This window comes from Nicotiana tomentosiformis, chromosome 11, assembly GCF_000390325.3.
Source record: "Nicotiana tomentosiformis chromosome 11, ASM39032v3, whole genome shotgun sequence".
Lineage (NCBI taxonomy): Eukaryota > Viridiplantae > Streptophyta > Magnoliopsida > Solanales > Solanaceae > Nicotiana > Nicotiana tomentosiformis.
Genome location: NC_090822.1, coordinates 127,122,613 through 127,138,405, shown reverse-complemented (window position 1 = coordinate 127,138,405; position 15,793 = coordinate 127,122,613).

Below are 15,793 nucleotides of genomic sequence, written 5' to 3'. Positions count from 1 at the left end.
CAAGTTGTGTAGAGATTGTGATTGTGATACACCTCCACCTGTATATATTGGGGTGAGGCGGCATGACCGCTTTGTGTGGGGATTATGATATTGTGGGATTGCACCTCCACACGCATATATTGGGGCGAGGTGGGATGGCCGCTTTGTGTATAGTTTTGGTATTGTTGTGGCACCACCACCCATATATATATATATATTAGGGTGAGGCAGCATAGACGCTTTATGTTGGTATTGGTATCGTTGACGCATTTCCACCTGCATACATTGGGGTGAGGCGGCATAGCCGCTTTGTGTTAGTATTGGTATCGTTGATACATTTCCACCCGCATACATTGGGGTGAGGCGGCATAGTCGCTTTTTGTAGTTTCTTGGTACTGTGGTTATACATCCACCCGCATACATTGGGGTGAGGCTGCGGGGGCGCTTGAGTAGACTTGTGGTATTGTACTTACACCTCCACCTACATACATTGGGTGAGGCGGCGGGGCCTCTTTGTGTGAAGATGGTTATAGAGGATCTCATCTTAAATCCTATAAATGTTTTTGATAGATCTTAATAAGCTTGATCTGGTATAAACGGTTATCTATATTATTCTATTGTCGCCCTAATTCATCATATTTATATTGTGTTTCTATATTCTTAAATTGGTGATTGGTTTTCATACTAGTACTATTCGACGGTACTAACGTCCCTTTTTCCGGGGGTGCTGTATCTTTAAATAGATACAGGTGGTTCCACAGCAGGAGGTATTGATCAGTGATAGCAGCACGCCTTCTTCCCAGCTGACTTGGTGAGCCCCACTTCATTCCGGGGTCATGTATCTTTTGTTCTTTGTATATTCTGTTTGAGATATAGCCGGGACCTTGTTATCGGCATTATCATTGTACTTTTCTTTATCTATAGAGGCTCCGTAGACATAGTGTGGGTTGTGTATTGGTGTTGGGAAAGACAAACTATGTTATGTTGTGGTTGTATTACTTATCCCATTTGAGACTTTAAAAATGATGAAAACTATTGGTAATGAACTGGTATTGTAGACATGGTCATGTTTTGTCTAATTAATAAAAATATGTATTATCTCCATTCGTGGATGAGTTTGGGTAAAAGGAAGTCTAATAGGCTTGCTCGGTCGGGTTCACTCGGTTGAGCGCAGGTCGCGCTCCTCGATTTTGGGGTGTGATACTTGGTCTGCTGACTTTCTCCCATGATGCCTCCTCTGGTAAAGTTCCTTTCCAGTGAACAAGGAATTGTGCACTCGAATTTCCCCATCCTTTCCCACGGACCAACTGATGATCTATGATGGCCTATACTTGCCTGTCTGTTACTGGTGGAGAAATAAAAACCTGACTTCGGCTGGACTGCACCTGATCCTTGTCTTCCATGTCTTAGAAATATGGTTTCAGTTGGCTAGCATGGAAGACATGGTAGATTTTCAGATGAAGCGGCAAGTTCAGTAAGTAAGGGATTGTACCCACCTTGGCAATCCTATAGTTGACTGGACGACGCTTCCGGTCCGCAAATTTCTTCATTTTGCGGGCAACCTTGTCAAGATACGACCTGGCTAGATAAGCTTGTTCCTCCAAAAATTTGGCCATGTGATAAGCACCCTGATTCTTTAATCCGACGTTGGCGGGAAATGATTGAGGAGTGTTGGGCTGTTACCCAGTTGCAAGCTCAAAGGGACTCTTCCCGGTCGCTTCGCTGCGTTGCAAATTGTAAGAGAATTAGGCTATATCATGTAGCTTAGCCCAGTCTCTTTGATTGGCGCTGACATAATGTCTCAGATAGCACTCGAGGAGGGCATTAATCCTTTCAGTTTGTCCATCGGTTTGCGGATGGAAACTTGTTGAGAAGTGCAGTTCAGTTCCCAGCAAGCTGAACAACTCCTTCCAGAATGCGCCCGTAAATCGAGGGTCTCTATCGCTAATGATGTGCCTCGGCACACCCCAATGTTTCACGATGTCCCTCAAGAATAGATGCGCTACCTCTTTAGCCTTGCAACTGGCCGCGGTGGCCGAAAATGTTGCATACTTGGTGAATCTGTCGACAACAACCATGATAGTTTTGAACCCTTCTGAATTTGGCAGACATGTAATGAAGTCCGTGGTGATGCTATCCCATGGCTTTTCCGCAACTGGCAGCGGCTCAAGTAAACCCCCAGGGAGTTTGGATTCCACCTTGTCTTGTTGACAAACTAGACAAGTGCGCACGTATACCTCGATGTTGTCCCGCATCCGAGGCCAGTAATATAAAGACTCAATTAGGGCCAATGTGCTCTTTTGCCCTGGATGACATGCCCAGGCAGTGTCATGACCCTCTTTCAGCAGTGTACGCCTGAGATTTGCCCACTTGGGTACATACACTCTTTTTCCAGTGGTGTATAGGAGACCGTCTTCCTCTCAAAATCTTTGGGTCTTACCTTGACTGGCCAAGACAAGAAGTTGCTTTGCCACGGGGTCATGTTACATGCCCTCTTTGATGGTCTCGATAATTCCACTGCTTGCTGAGCTAACAATGGTTGCAAGTACAGTTGTGCGACTTAAAGCGTCGGCTACCACATTAGCTTTCCCTGGTTTGTATTCCAGGGTGTAGTCGAACTCGGCCAGGAAATCTTGCCAACAGGCCTTCTTGGCAGATAACTTATTTTGGGTCTGGAAGTAGCTTATTACGATGTTGTCAGTCTTGACAACAAAATGAGCCCCCAACAAGTAATGACGTCATGTCCTTAGGCAGTGGACTATAACCGTCATTTCCTTTTCCTGGACAGTGTAACGCCTCTCGGCGTCATTCAGCTTTTGACTCTCAAAGGTTGTAGGATGACCCTCTTACATCAATACGCCTCCTATAACAAGGTCAGACGCATCAGTCTGAATTCAAAAACTTTAGAGAAATCAGGCAGGGCCAATACAGGTTCCATGGTGATTGCTGCCTTGAGTTTCTCAAATGCCTCCTGGCATATGTCGCTCCATTTCCACTGCATGTCCTTCTTCAACAAGTCGGTGAGTGGGGATACAATAGCTGAGTAACCAAAGATGAATCTCCGATAATAGTTGGCTAAGCCTAGGAAGGACTGAAGTTCCGATACCTTCGTTAGAGCTTCCTAGTTCTGGATAGCTTCCACCTTGTCCCTATCAATCCGGATTTCTCCATGGCTGATTGTATGCCCGAGGAACTATACTATGGGCTGTGCGAAGCTGCATTTTTCATGTTTTATGCATAAATCATTCTCCCTTAGTACCTTGAATACCTTTAGAAGGTGCTTCGTATGGTCATCTAGGTTGTTGCTGTAAACCACAATGTCATCTAAATAGATGGCAACAAACTGATCCAAAAAGGGATGGAACAATTTGTTCATCAATGTGCAGAATGTTGCAGGAGCGTTGATCAATCCAAATGGCATGACCAACCACTCAAAAGCCCCAAAGCGTGTAACACAAGTTGTTTTGGGCTTGTCTCCGTCGGCAATCCGCACTTGATAGTAGCATTTCCTCAGGTCCATCTTGGTGAATACCTTGGCCTGCCCCAGGCGGTCAAATAAATCATCAATCAGAGGGATTGGGTACTTGTTCTTCACAGTGACCTTGTTAAGGGATCGATAATCAATACATAAGCTCATGGTTCCCTCCTTCTTATTTTGAAATAAGACAGGGGCTCCGTAAGGTGCTTTGGATGGACGGATGTGGCCAGCCTCTAGCAACTCCTTGAGTTGCTTCATCAATTCCTCTAATTCTGGGGGAGCCATGCGATAAGGTGACATGGAAGGTGGCTTTGCCCCTGGAACAAGCTCGATCTGATGATCAACTTCCCTTCGTGGTGGCAATTGTTTGGGAAGTTCTTCCGGCATCACGTCCTTATTGTCTTCAAGGACTTGCTCAATGCATGGAGGCAATGCTACTACCTCAAGGAAATTCTCAACGATTCCCATCAAGGTTGCATGAAATGTTGGTTCCCCTTTCTTGAAACCTTTCACAAGTTGCATCGCAGATAGATGCATTCTATTTTGTGGTACCCGAACAAGGGGCACAATGCACGAGCCTCCGGGATCGCTTATGTGAAGATGGTTGATACGTGGCGTGATAAGTGTGTTGATCTTGTACCAAAAATCTAATCCCAGTATGATGTTAAAGACGTCCATGGGGGCAACGCTGAAGTCCGCCAATCCCTGCCAGCCTCCTAAAGCAATATGCACGTTAGGAGCAAAGCCATGAACGATAGTGGGAATGGCATTTACGGTCTTCAACAGTGTGTCGCTGGATACAAAGACAAGTCCAAGCTCCCTAGCACATTCCTCTGTCACAAAATTATGTGTCGCACCAGTATCTACCATGATGCACACGTCTTTGCCGTTCAACTTGGCATCGACCAATAATGACTTGCGGGGCCTCACACGAAGCAGTTGGGCAGCAATAGCGGCAGGGGTCATGTGGTTGAACAAGGCCATATGACTGAACAATCCCACAACTTTGTTCTTCCCTTGTCCTGCACCATCAGTTGGAGCTCCATGCTCCTCGGGTTGGTTGCTGGTTGGCATAACTGTTTGTCCTTGCTGCTGGTGCGCTGCGACTATTGCTCCTAGTTTGCTCAGTGTAGGGAAAAATCGAGCAGCATGAGAAGGGTCTCCGCAAAGGTAGCAAACATTATGTTGAGCACCTCATTTCCTCTTCTCATCATAATTCTTGCGGAAGTGAGAAGAGTGGTTGTGGTTGCCTCTATTCTCGTTGTTCCAGTTGGGAACAAATTTGCCTTTACCTCGGTGGGTGTCCGTCTTTGGAGCAGCAACAACTTGGCTTCGATTATTATTTCCCTTAGACGTTCCGGTCCGAAAATCTGACAATGATTCGGCTATTACAATAGCCTCATCGATGATGTTGATTTGTCACCTTTGCAATTCTTGTTTGGCCCAATTCTGCAAGCCATCCAAGAAGTGGAACAGTAGATCCTCACTGATCAAGTTGGGAAGTGAAGGGTGAGTTTTGTGAAATCCTTCATGTACTCACGGATGGAGGATGTTTGCCTAAGCTCCCTCAACTGCCGGCAAGCCTCGTGCACAACATTTTGAGGGTAAAACTGCCATTTTAGCTCCTCTTTGAACTGCTTCCATGTGTCAATCGAGCATGTTCCTTTCTCCATTTCTGCCTTCTTCCTGCGCCACCAAAGTATGGCGGTCTCAGCCAGGTACATGGCTGCCATTCGGATTTTGGCAGCATCGCTGGCTATGCTCATATATTCAAAATAAGCATCTAGTTGCCACAAGAAGTTTTCCATGTCTTGAGCGTTTCTTTCACCCCGGAAGTTTTTGGGTTTAGGAGCCTCAATACGTGTTTCTCGGACAGTGACGAGACCACGCCCACTGGGTTCTGCGGTCTTCTCTATACGTAGTTTTAATGCCTCAACTTCTGCCTGTAGGGCAGACAAAGCCTCTCATCGAGAGTTCTAGCTTCAGAAGTTTCAGGTTCCACATAGGGCAGCAACTCGCTATCAGCAGGAGATGCGTCTCTGGCCCTAATTTTGTCGCGCTTTCGGCCCATACCTCTCTGTGCTTATAGGTTTTCTTCAATATGGGTTTTTTCTATGTTGTGATGTGAGTTCTTAGCCATGCAAGAACCTAGGCTCTGATGCCAATTGTCACGAAACCGTTTTTCTGAGGGTTCTGTGAGGACAACGAAGTTAGCTTGACTGCTACTTAGTTTCAGTCCTAAACAATAAACAACACAATCGTGCTAAAGCGATGACAATCACACGAAACAAGTAAGAAAGCTATGAAAGAAAGAGACCAAGATTTGGGAGGCAAGTGCCCTTTTTAATTATCAATTATCTGTTGATTACAAAGAATGAGTCTAAAGCCTATTTATACAAGTCAAAATGGCTATACAAAGGGGATGGTTGGTAGGGCTGGCAAGGCTGTCCAGCAGCCTGGTGCATTCCAGCATGGCAAAGCTGGAAAGGCAGCCTAGAGGGACCCTGTTGTCAACCATGGCCCAGAATGTCAAAAATATTCTCCCACTTTCGGCTACTTGTCCCTTAGTCTGCTAACTTTCTGCCAAAGGTGCCTTTTGATGGCATCTCATGATTTTTGTGAGGCCCCAAGTATTTTTCCACTGATGGCTGCCCAAGATTTGGGCTCGGGTAAGTCACGTTGTCGCTGGAATTGCGGAATATTAATAGGTGTGGCGGCGGAGCGGTGCACGGGTTCTGCCGAACCCAGTAACTTTTGTCCAAACCGTATATTTATTTTAAGAAATTCATCGAATAAGTACGATTTATTAATTTAGAGCTCAGTAACTTGCCGATTAGATTCCCCAACCCATAAATTTCAAATCACGGCTCCGCCTCTGACCGCATCATGTGGGCTAAACATGGAGAGAGCCGCAGGCACCACCATTTTTGGAGCAGTTCAGTACTATAATATCTGACTCTGACATGGACCATGAATATTGAAATCGGTATTTGCACCTCCTTCAAAATTATTAATTACTATATAGTATATAATACTAGCGATAGAGAGACAACAAGAGAGACAGTTCTTCGCTAACAGCTTGTTTGGATGGTTGTTACTCATTGTGTCGTATTATTTTGTTATCCCAAAATAATGTTTGTTTTGATTGTTTCATTAAAATTGGTTGTATTGTATTGTTAAATCCATTGTTTCAGAACAATTAAAAGTCTTATTTTTGAAACAACCGATTTGATGTGGTGTGATTGTTTCCTATTTTTCTTTCCAATTATGTCCTAACTTATTAATCCATAATTCTATATTACCCTTTATCTTTTTTTTTTTATATATATATATTTTATTTTAACTCCAAATCTCTCACCTATAACCTACTTTGTCTCCGTCTTTTTTTGTTTTTCCAGAACTTCTGCCGCTTCCAACTCCAACATAAAATTGCTAATTTTGTTCCACTAATTTTGTTAAAATTTAATTGTTTAATCTGTTTATAAGACATATTTGGTGATAAATTAGTAGAAAGACATTTTCTTAAATTATTTATATGCGTAATTATTGATAAATTTAATATTTAAAAAATTGAGGGTATTTTAGTAAACTTATTAGTTACAATATAGTCAAACCAAACAATAAAATATTATTTAACAACAACAAACAATGCAATCTATTCAAATGTTGTATTTATAAAACCATACAATACAATACAACACAATACAATACATTATAAAATGATGGGCAACAACCATCCAAACAAGCTGTAAGATGCCGATCACTACATGCGGATAGCACATAAATTGGGTTCGGAGCATTGAAATATTTGGTCTAAAACAAGCTTTATACATTAGTGTGACTATGCGTTATCTCATTCATAAAAATTAAGTTAAACTGTTTATAGATATAAAATATTATATTTTCTTGGCCAGATTAAAAAGAAAAATATTTCACATATAAGGCACAAGGGCGGATTTATAGGTGTAATTGCGAGGCACGTGAACTCATGGTCTCTTCGCAAAATTAGATATTTTATGTATATATTTTTTAAAATTGATATAATATTAACTGTTGGCACCCATGTTCCAAGAATGTTGAATGGTGCACTTGGTTGAATGTTGAATTATTTACCAAAAGGATCAATTCCACTAGATACATTTTTCTCTCCTTTTTTAGTAGTGCCCCATGTACTAGAAATCCTAGATCTGCCTATGATAAGACACTAAATCATGTTTGGCTATATGAATTTCTTTATTCGAAGAGTTGCCTTAGCCTCATCCATGTCTAATCTATATATCTATAATGGAGGGACTTTGCTCGGTGATGTGGCACTCTCCTAAACAAAAAGTCATGTCTTTTGAAAAAGAATTTCAAAAGTCATTACTATTAATAAACAACCGTTTTCTTACGTAAGAGAATCAAACGGCAAAATTTTCAAGGACTTGTGGCAATTATATATAGAATCTAATGCGTCATCACAAATTCACAATGGTGAGGAATTTCTACATCATGTATGTTGAAAAGGCAACTGAAAATGTTTTTCAGATTGGGCTTTAATAACCATTTGTCATCTTCAAAACTTTTGTCCATCTTTATGGAGTGGATGCATTATCTCTTTTTAAAAGTTATGTTTTCCTTCCTTCGTTCATACATATGTATTTTTATTTTTCCTTTACTCACTTATCCCATATAAATGGATCACGGCGTTTGAATCTCATCATTCTGGAAAAATGACTTCTAAAGGAGATATAAGGGTCACGACCTTTCCACCAACATCACCGTTTGCATATTCTCATTTGACATCTTATTTTCTTTTCATATCTCTCCATCTAATATCAAAAAAACAAATTCCCTAAAATGTTAGCGAAAGCCATGGTAATACCTTGAACTCGGCCTATAATGGTTTTTCAAGTAGTAGGAATTGAAGAAGTGAGTACTTTTTGAAATTTTTTATGTAGCAATCGTTGTTGCACAGATTTTACAAACATATCTTGAAAATTCTTGGTTATTTTCAGGTTTAAATGACGAGCATGAAATTTGGGCTCTAGGACAGAGAGATCCTTGACGTTGTAGCTTTGATGTAGAAAGGCCCTATTTCATATGAGAATATGATGGTCGGATGTAAATTTTACATTTTTTAATTGGCCAGGTTTATTGAAATCTTCACTTCTCTTAAAATTAATGACATTTTTATTTGTTAAGATCTTTTTCGATTGAACTCACGTGCTAACTCGTATCTTGATGCTGAATTTTAGATTATCATTGAATCATGCAAGATATATTATTATGAATTTATGACTATCCATTGAAGTTATTATTAAATTTAAACTATGAAGTTATTATTAAATTTAAATATAAAATAAGTCCAAGTAAACCACCTATTATAAAAATAAGAAAAATGAACTTTTTCAAAAAGTATTTTCTCTTCTTTTCCATTTCCAGAAAATCAAAGAAATGACAAAAATTTAGAAACCTATACAGATTGTAAGACCTAAAAAGCTAATAAAATTTTCTATGATCGTTAATTTAGACATTAATTAATGTACGGAAGGAAATAAAACTTCATAATTGTCGGAATATAATTAATGACAACATGATTTTAATAAGGATGAAGAATGACAAAGTTTTATCATTTTTGTTACTTTTAAAAAAAATTATTTATTACTATGTGGTTGTATATGTAAAGTTATTACCCCTCCGATAAAATAAGAACAACTCCATGTCCAAACCCCTTTTTACCAATAATGTCGTTGTGGTAGTAATATCACTTTTTCTTTTGCCTTCAATTTATTTTTTATGAAACTGGTTATACGAAGTGTGTTGGAGCAATCGAAAAACATAAATATGTCCTATAATTTATTCAACTAATAGAAGTAAAACCATAAAGAATTTTTTTAAATTGCAGTAATTTAGTTTTATTTCACGCTGCTAATTCATTAGTTTTTAAATAAAAAGCAGGGAAATAAAAAGCTGATATGGCATTCCCAATGACCAGCAATTAGATTTATCTCTTTTCTCCTTTTTATTTTTGCAATATTTCCCTTTACCTTACTTAAAGAAAATACAAAACAAAAAACAAAATATAAATGCTTACCGTTACAAGTAGGTTTAAATGCTTACCGATGCTTACCGCTGTAAGAATGCTTTGGCTTCCATGAGGTTTAAATGTATTTGCCTTTTTTGTTTTCAACTACAAAAAGGCGAATAACTTTGGCTCTCAAGAAACTAAACCAAAAATGTAGTTCCACTGTTTTATTGCTCATGAAGAATTCAACAGTGAGTACTTCATGCATTTCTTCACTTCTTTTATTTTTTGCTCAAACATATTTAAATTAAATATCAGATGATTTATTCAACGAAGGATTATATATGGATATATCTTTTGTTTAAGTACCTTGAGTTCATTATTGACATATTATATTTCTCGTATCCTTGTGAATGCAATTTCCGTATAATATTGTATGCTGTCAATGGGCAAGAATTGAGACCGTAGAAGGTGTGCAGTCCATAGCTTTTGTTGGAGAATGTAAAAAACTAGAAAGTTTTGTGCTTGATCTTTTCTTTTATCTTTTGCAAAGTTAGAGAATGTGGCAGATACCATTTTCTTCTTTAAAGAGCCTTACGCGGCTGGGCGAAAAAAATCCAAATTAGTCCAATCAATGGTTATCAGATAATGAATAATTATACAAGTAAAATACTAATAATATGTCCGGATGTTATTTTTATTTTATTTTTATATCAATTTAGGGACTTTCATATTTTTCTTATTGTGTATGGGATTCTTATGAATGCATTATCAGTTTGTGTTTCATTTTAAGATTGTCTTTCTTCTTTTGGACTAAAGTTACCTACTCCTCCGTTTTAATTTATGAGAACCTGTTTGACTGGGTATGCAGTTTAAGAAAAAATGAAAACTTTTGAAATTTGTGGTCCTAAACAATTCAAAAAGGGCCCCAGAGTATTTGTGTAGTTATAAAAGCTTCTTATTAAGGGTAGAATTGTAAGTTTAAGCAAAATTGTTTCCAAATTTAGAAAAGGGGTCATTCTTTTTGGAACGAACCAAAAAGGAAATAGGTTCACATAAACTGGAACGGATGTAGTATTTCTTTTGAGATCAAATGTCTCTTATTATGAATAATAGTTGCCTCTCAATTTTACATTTATTAATAACAAATGATGTTGTTTACGCTAATTAAAATTATTTTTGGACAAATATAAATCAAGGACATGCTAGAAGAGTTATGTTACATATTCTTTTTCTCTATAAAATGAAGGTTAATTAACTTCTCCTTATGTGACACTTTTATTCCTTTTAATTTTGTTTTTTTATCTGTATTTTTTTGTACATTTGATTTACATTTTGCATATGTCTTTTATTATATTTTAATCACAAATTTTTATATAAGCTTTTAACTTTACTGTATCAACTAAATTTATAAAGATACATATCTTACCACGCGAAGTGCGGGCAACTTAACTAGTTACTATATAAATGCAGAGTTAATGAAATACCTCTAAGGACAATTCTGCAAAACCAGAGTTTAGAAATGTCCTCTTCCCTCCTTTTCTTTTTTCCTTCCAAACCCGTTCCACTTTTCCCTTTTTCTCTCAAATCACCATCATAGTCATAGAGAGAAATAACAATCATCTATTGTTTTTCCGAATTTAGAAAATATTGAGGAATAGTAACAGTCACATAAGCAAAAAATAAAGAAAGCAAGAAAAAACCTGCCTAGGTTCTCTGTGTACAATGAAAACAAACTTTTTCTTATAGCAATACAACAATTTATTTCCGGCAGACAACATGATTAAGAAGTAAAAATAGCACGGGCTAGTAAGTTTTCAGATTGGTAATTGAAAAATAGTTAGTGTTTGCAAAGTTATTGAAAAATAGCCATTATTTTGCTGCAACACGGAAAATTCCAGCATAATATACTGGAGATTGGTACACTTGTATATGAACTTCCAGCATATTATGCTGGAACTCCAACACATAGAAAGTTCCAGCATAATATACTGAAAATTGGAACACATGTGTATGAACTTCCAGCATATTATGCTTGTGATGACCCAAAATATTATTTTTAAATTTAATAAGTAATTCTGTATTTTAAAACCTCGAAAAGCACCATTTATCATTTCTCGACTTGCGTGCGCAGTCTGTAAAATTTTTCGAAAAATTTTCATATAAAAAATGGATTAAAATGTGAAATGTAGCTTTAAAATTCAAGTGAATTGACTTTGGTCAATATTTTTAGCAAACGGACCCGAATCAATATTTTGACAGTACCGGTAGCTCCGTATTGTGATTTGGGACTTGGGCGTATGCCCAAAATTTAATTTGGAGGTCCCTAGCTCAAATTATGATCATTTAACAGAACTAGCAATTCAAAGGCTAAATATTCCAAGTTTGACTAGCTTGCATTACCACTTAGTTTATCAGCGGTTCATCCGGTGTTCCATGTGTCTATGCTTCAGAAATATCATGGTGATCCGTCCCATGTGTTATATTTTAACTCAGTCCAACTGGACAAAGATTTGACTTACGAAGAGGAGCCGGTGGCTATTCTAGCCTGGCAGGTCCGACAGTTGAGGGCAAAGAGTTATCCTTCAGTTCGGGTGCAATGGAGAGGTCAGCCAGTAGAGGCATCTACTTGGGAGTCCGATTCGGACATGCAGAGTAAATATCCGCACCTTTTCTCCAGCTCAATACTTTTTCTAACTCCGTTCGAGGACGAACGTTTGTTTTAGAGGTGGAGAATGTGATGACCCAAAATGTCATCTTTAAATTTAATAAGTAATTATGTATTTTAAGACCTCGAAAAGCACCATTTATCATTCCTCGACTTGCGTGCATAGTCTGTAAAATTTTCCGGAAAGTTTTCATGTAAAAAATAGATTAAAATATGAAATGTAGCTTTAAAATTCAAGTGAGTTGACTTTTGTTAATATTTTTAGCAAACGGACCCGGATCGGTATTTTGACAGTACCGGTAGCTCCGTATTATAATTTAGGACTTGGGCGTATGCCCGAAATTTAATTTGGAGGTCCCTAACTCAAATTATGACCATTTAACGGAACTAGCAATTCAAAAGCTAAATATTCCAAGTTTGACCACAGGGTTGACTTTTTGATATCGGAGCCGGAATTCGATTCTGGAAATTTAAACAACTCTGTTATGTCATTTATGACTTGTGTGCCAAATTTGAACATTCCGGATTCATTTAATATGTTTTGGCACGAGATTTGCAAATTGAAAGTTTAAAACTCAAAGTTTGAATCGGGGTGTGAATTGAAATTTCAGTGTTGTTTGACGTGATTTTAGACCCCGAGTCAGTTCGTATTATGTTACGAGACTTGTTGGTATATTCGAGCAGGGTCCCGAGTAGTCCGAGAGTGAAACGGATTGAAATCGGAACAAGAATTGGACTTAAGCAAAATCTGAAATTTTGAGTTCTGGTGTAATCGCACCTGCGGAATTTTGACCGCAGGTGCGAGCTCGCTGAAGCGAGACTTCCATCGTAGATGCGGTCTTCACAGGTACGGCCCTTTTGCGCAGAAGCGGACGTCACAGGTGCGATATTTTGTCCGCAGATGCGGAACCTTGCCTGGCAGCCCCACTTTGCAAATGCGAGCTTTGTCTTGCAAATGCGAGACCGCAGGTGCGAAAATATAGCCCGCAAATACGAAAATGCTGGGCATAATATATAAAATCGGGTCTTAGCCATTTTTACTCATTTTTGAGTTTTAAGTTTTGAATTTGGGCGATTTCAAGGGGGGATTTTCACGACTTTGAACTGGATAAGTGTTCTTTATCATAAAGTGATTATATTTCACAAATCCATGTCTATATTCATCATTTATTTCGGATTTAGATGGAAGAAATTAAAATTTTTGTAAAACTTTCCAAAAACGAAAAATTAAGATTTGAAGGTCCATTTGATATCGGAATTGAACAAATTTGGTATGGTTGAACTCGTATCGGAACGGGTGTTCGGATTTCGCGTGTTTTTCCTGGATTTGAGATGTGAGTCCCACTGCCGAATATTTTAATAAATTTCGAATTTTATCCGAAATATTTATAAATTCATATGGAATTAATTCCTATGATTAGTATTGAATATATTGAATTGTTTGTGAATAGATTTGAAGCTTTCGGAGGCGAATTTAAAAGGAAAAGCTGTGGTTGAATAATTGATTGGAATTTACAAAGCGAGGTAAGTGTCGGGGTTAACCTTGACTTGAGGGAATAGAACCCTTAAATTGTTTGTTATGTGAATTGCATGTAAACGACGTATAGGCGAGGTGACGAGTGTCTATACGTCGTCAAATTAATTGCTTGCCTGCTTACTTGAAAAATCATAAATTGTTTTTAATCATAAATTAATTATTATAATAATTGTTTCTCACTTATTCTTTGCAATATAAATTCTTGAATTCCTGCATTAATTGTTACATGCTATTTGAATTATGTGCCTTAATTGTTATTTGATATTTAGCATATTAAATATTAAACTGCCTATTTGCTCCCTGATTTCCATAATAATTTGCTATTTGTCATTGTTTGCTTCATAATTAAACCATAATTATTGTATGCTTGTTGTCTTGTAATTTTATATTAATTCTTATATTTATTGGGAAATTTTCTTCTATAAGAATTGGTAAATGAAAATGTTGGAGGAGCAGGTTGCACGCCGCAACATGATTGATTATAATAAATATATTGGAGGATTGGGTTGCACGCCGCAACAGACTTATTAAAAGTTAATATTGGAGGATCGGGTTGCACGCCGCAACAGACTTATTAAAAGTCAATATTAGAGGATCGGGTTGCACGCCGCGGCAGACTTATTAAAATTCAATATTGGAGGATCTAGTTGCACGCAGCGTGCTATAGTTTTGCTCGGATTCAGCTACTCGGAGAAAACTTGAGGTATAATTGCATGGCGTCCGCAGTTCTGAAGTCTCCGTCTATTTCACTTTAGCTGTTTGTTTATTTCGAGACAGCTTTACTTTATTCAGACCTTTAATTGTATTTATTCTAGAAGCTCGTGCACTTGTGACACCAATTCTGGGATGGTATTTAGACACCGTTGTTTGATAGATTATTTCACTATATTTCAAACTTTGCTTCCGCATTTGTTTTCTTGTTATTAATAAATTTAAAAATTATTTTAAAAATGGATAATATTATTCTAACGTTGGCTTGCCTAGTAAGTGAAATGTTAGGCGTCATCACAGTCCGGAGGTGGGAATTTCGGGCCGTGACAATACTGGACCAGTATATTATGCTGAAAATTTACGTGTAAAAAATTCGAACTCCAGTATATTATGCTGAAATATTTTCCGCATTTTGAACAATGTTTTCATTCAGATTTATCTTTTATGAAAAGTGGCTAAATTTCGATTACTTTTAAAACCGTTACTATTTTTCAATTACCTCCTGTTAATCTGACTATTTTTGAATTTCACCCGATCAAGAAGGCTGTTGGGCTAAAACACCCAATGATACTCTTATTATGATGTGATATTATACGCTTTGGGCCAAACTTACACGGTTTTCTCTAAAAGGACTCACACCATTAAGAGATCCCTACGCTTTATACGTGGACTATCAATCTTTTCAGCTATCTTTTCGCACACCCAACAAAGGCAACCAAACTGCAAAAGCTCAAGTGCCACTGTAAAGAGCCTCTGAAACTCAGATTATATGCTCTTCCACTTGGAACACTTAGTGTGAATGGTAAGATCTCGAAATTCAGCTTGCCCGAGAGGCTGACAAAGCTAACCCTATCAAATGTTTCGTTGCCACAAACTGAAATGTCGAGTAAATTTTATCGGCGGTCATCCAATTTTTTATTTATTACACAAAAATCATTATTCTTTTTTTTGTCACACAAAAGTTATTTTACTTTGCTCCAGTTATCACACAAATCATTCTAGCTGGATTTTATAAAACTCCCCTAAAAAGTGACATGGCAGTCTTAATTAGTGTTTTGTATTAATTAAGCAAGTCAAATATATTAACTCATGTCTTTGACCCATAAATACCTGACCTAGGTGCCCGAATGGAGCTTATTTTTCTTCATACTGCACCTGTTGTATGTCTTGACCCATTTAAACCGCAACTTAAACAAATTTCCAGTTCATTTAATGACACTAATTAAAATGCAAAAACAGTATACCTTAAACTACAAAATAAAAAGGGACCAAATAAAGTGATCTAATTTCATAACATTGCATTCTAATATATGTCAAAGCGTTGGCTATTAAGCAAGACCAACCCAAACAAAATACTGCTTAATAAGCTAACACAAACACTTTGAATGAATCTCATAGTTGAAAATTACAAAA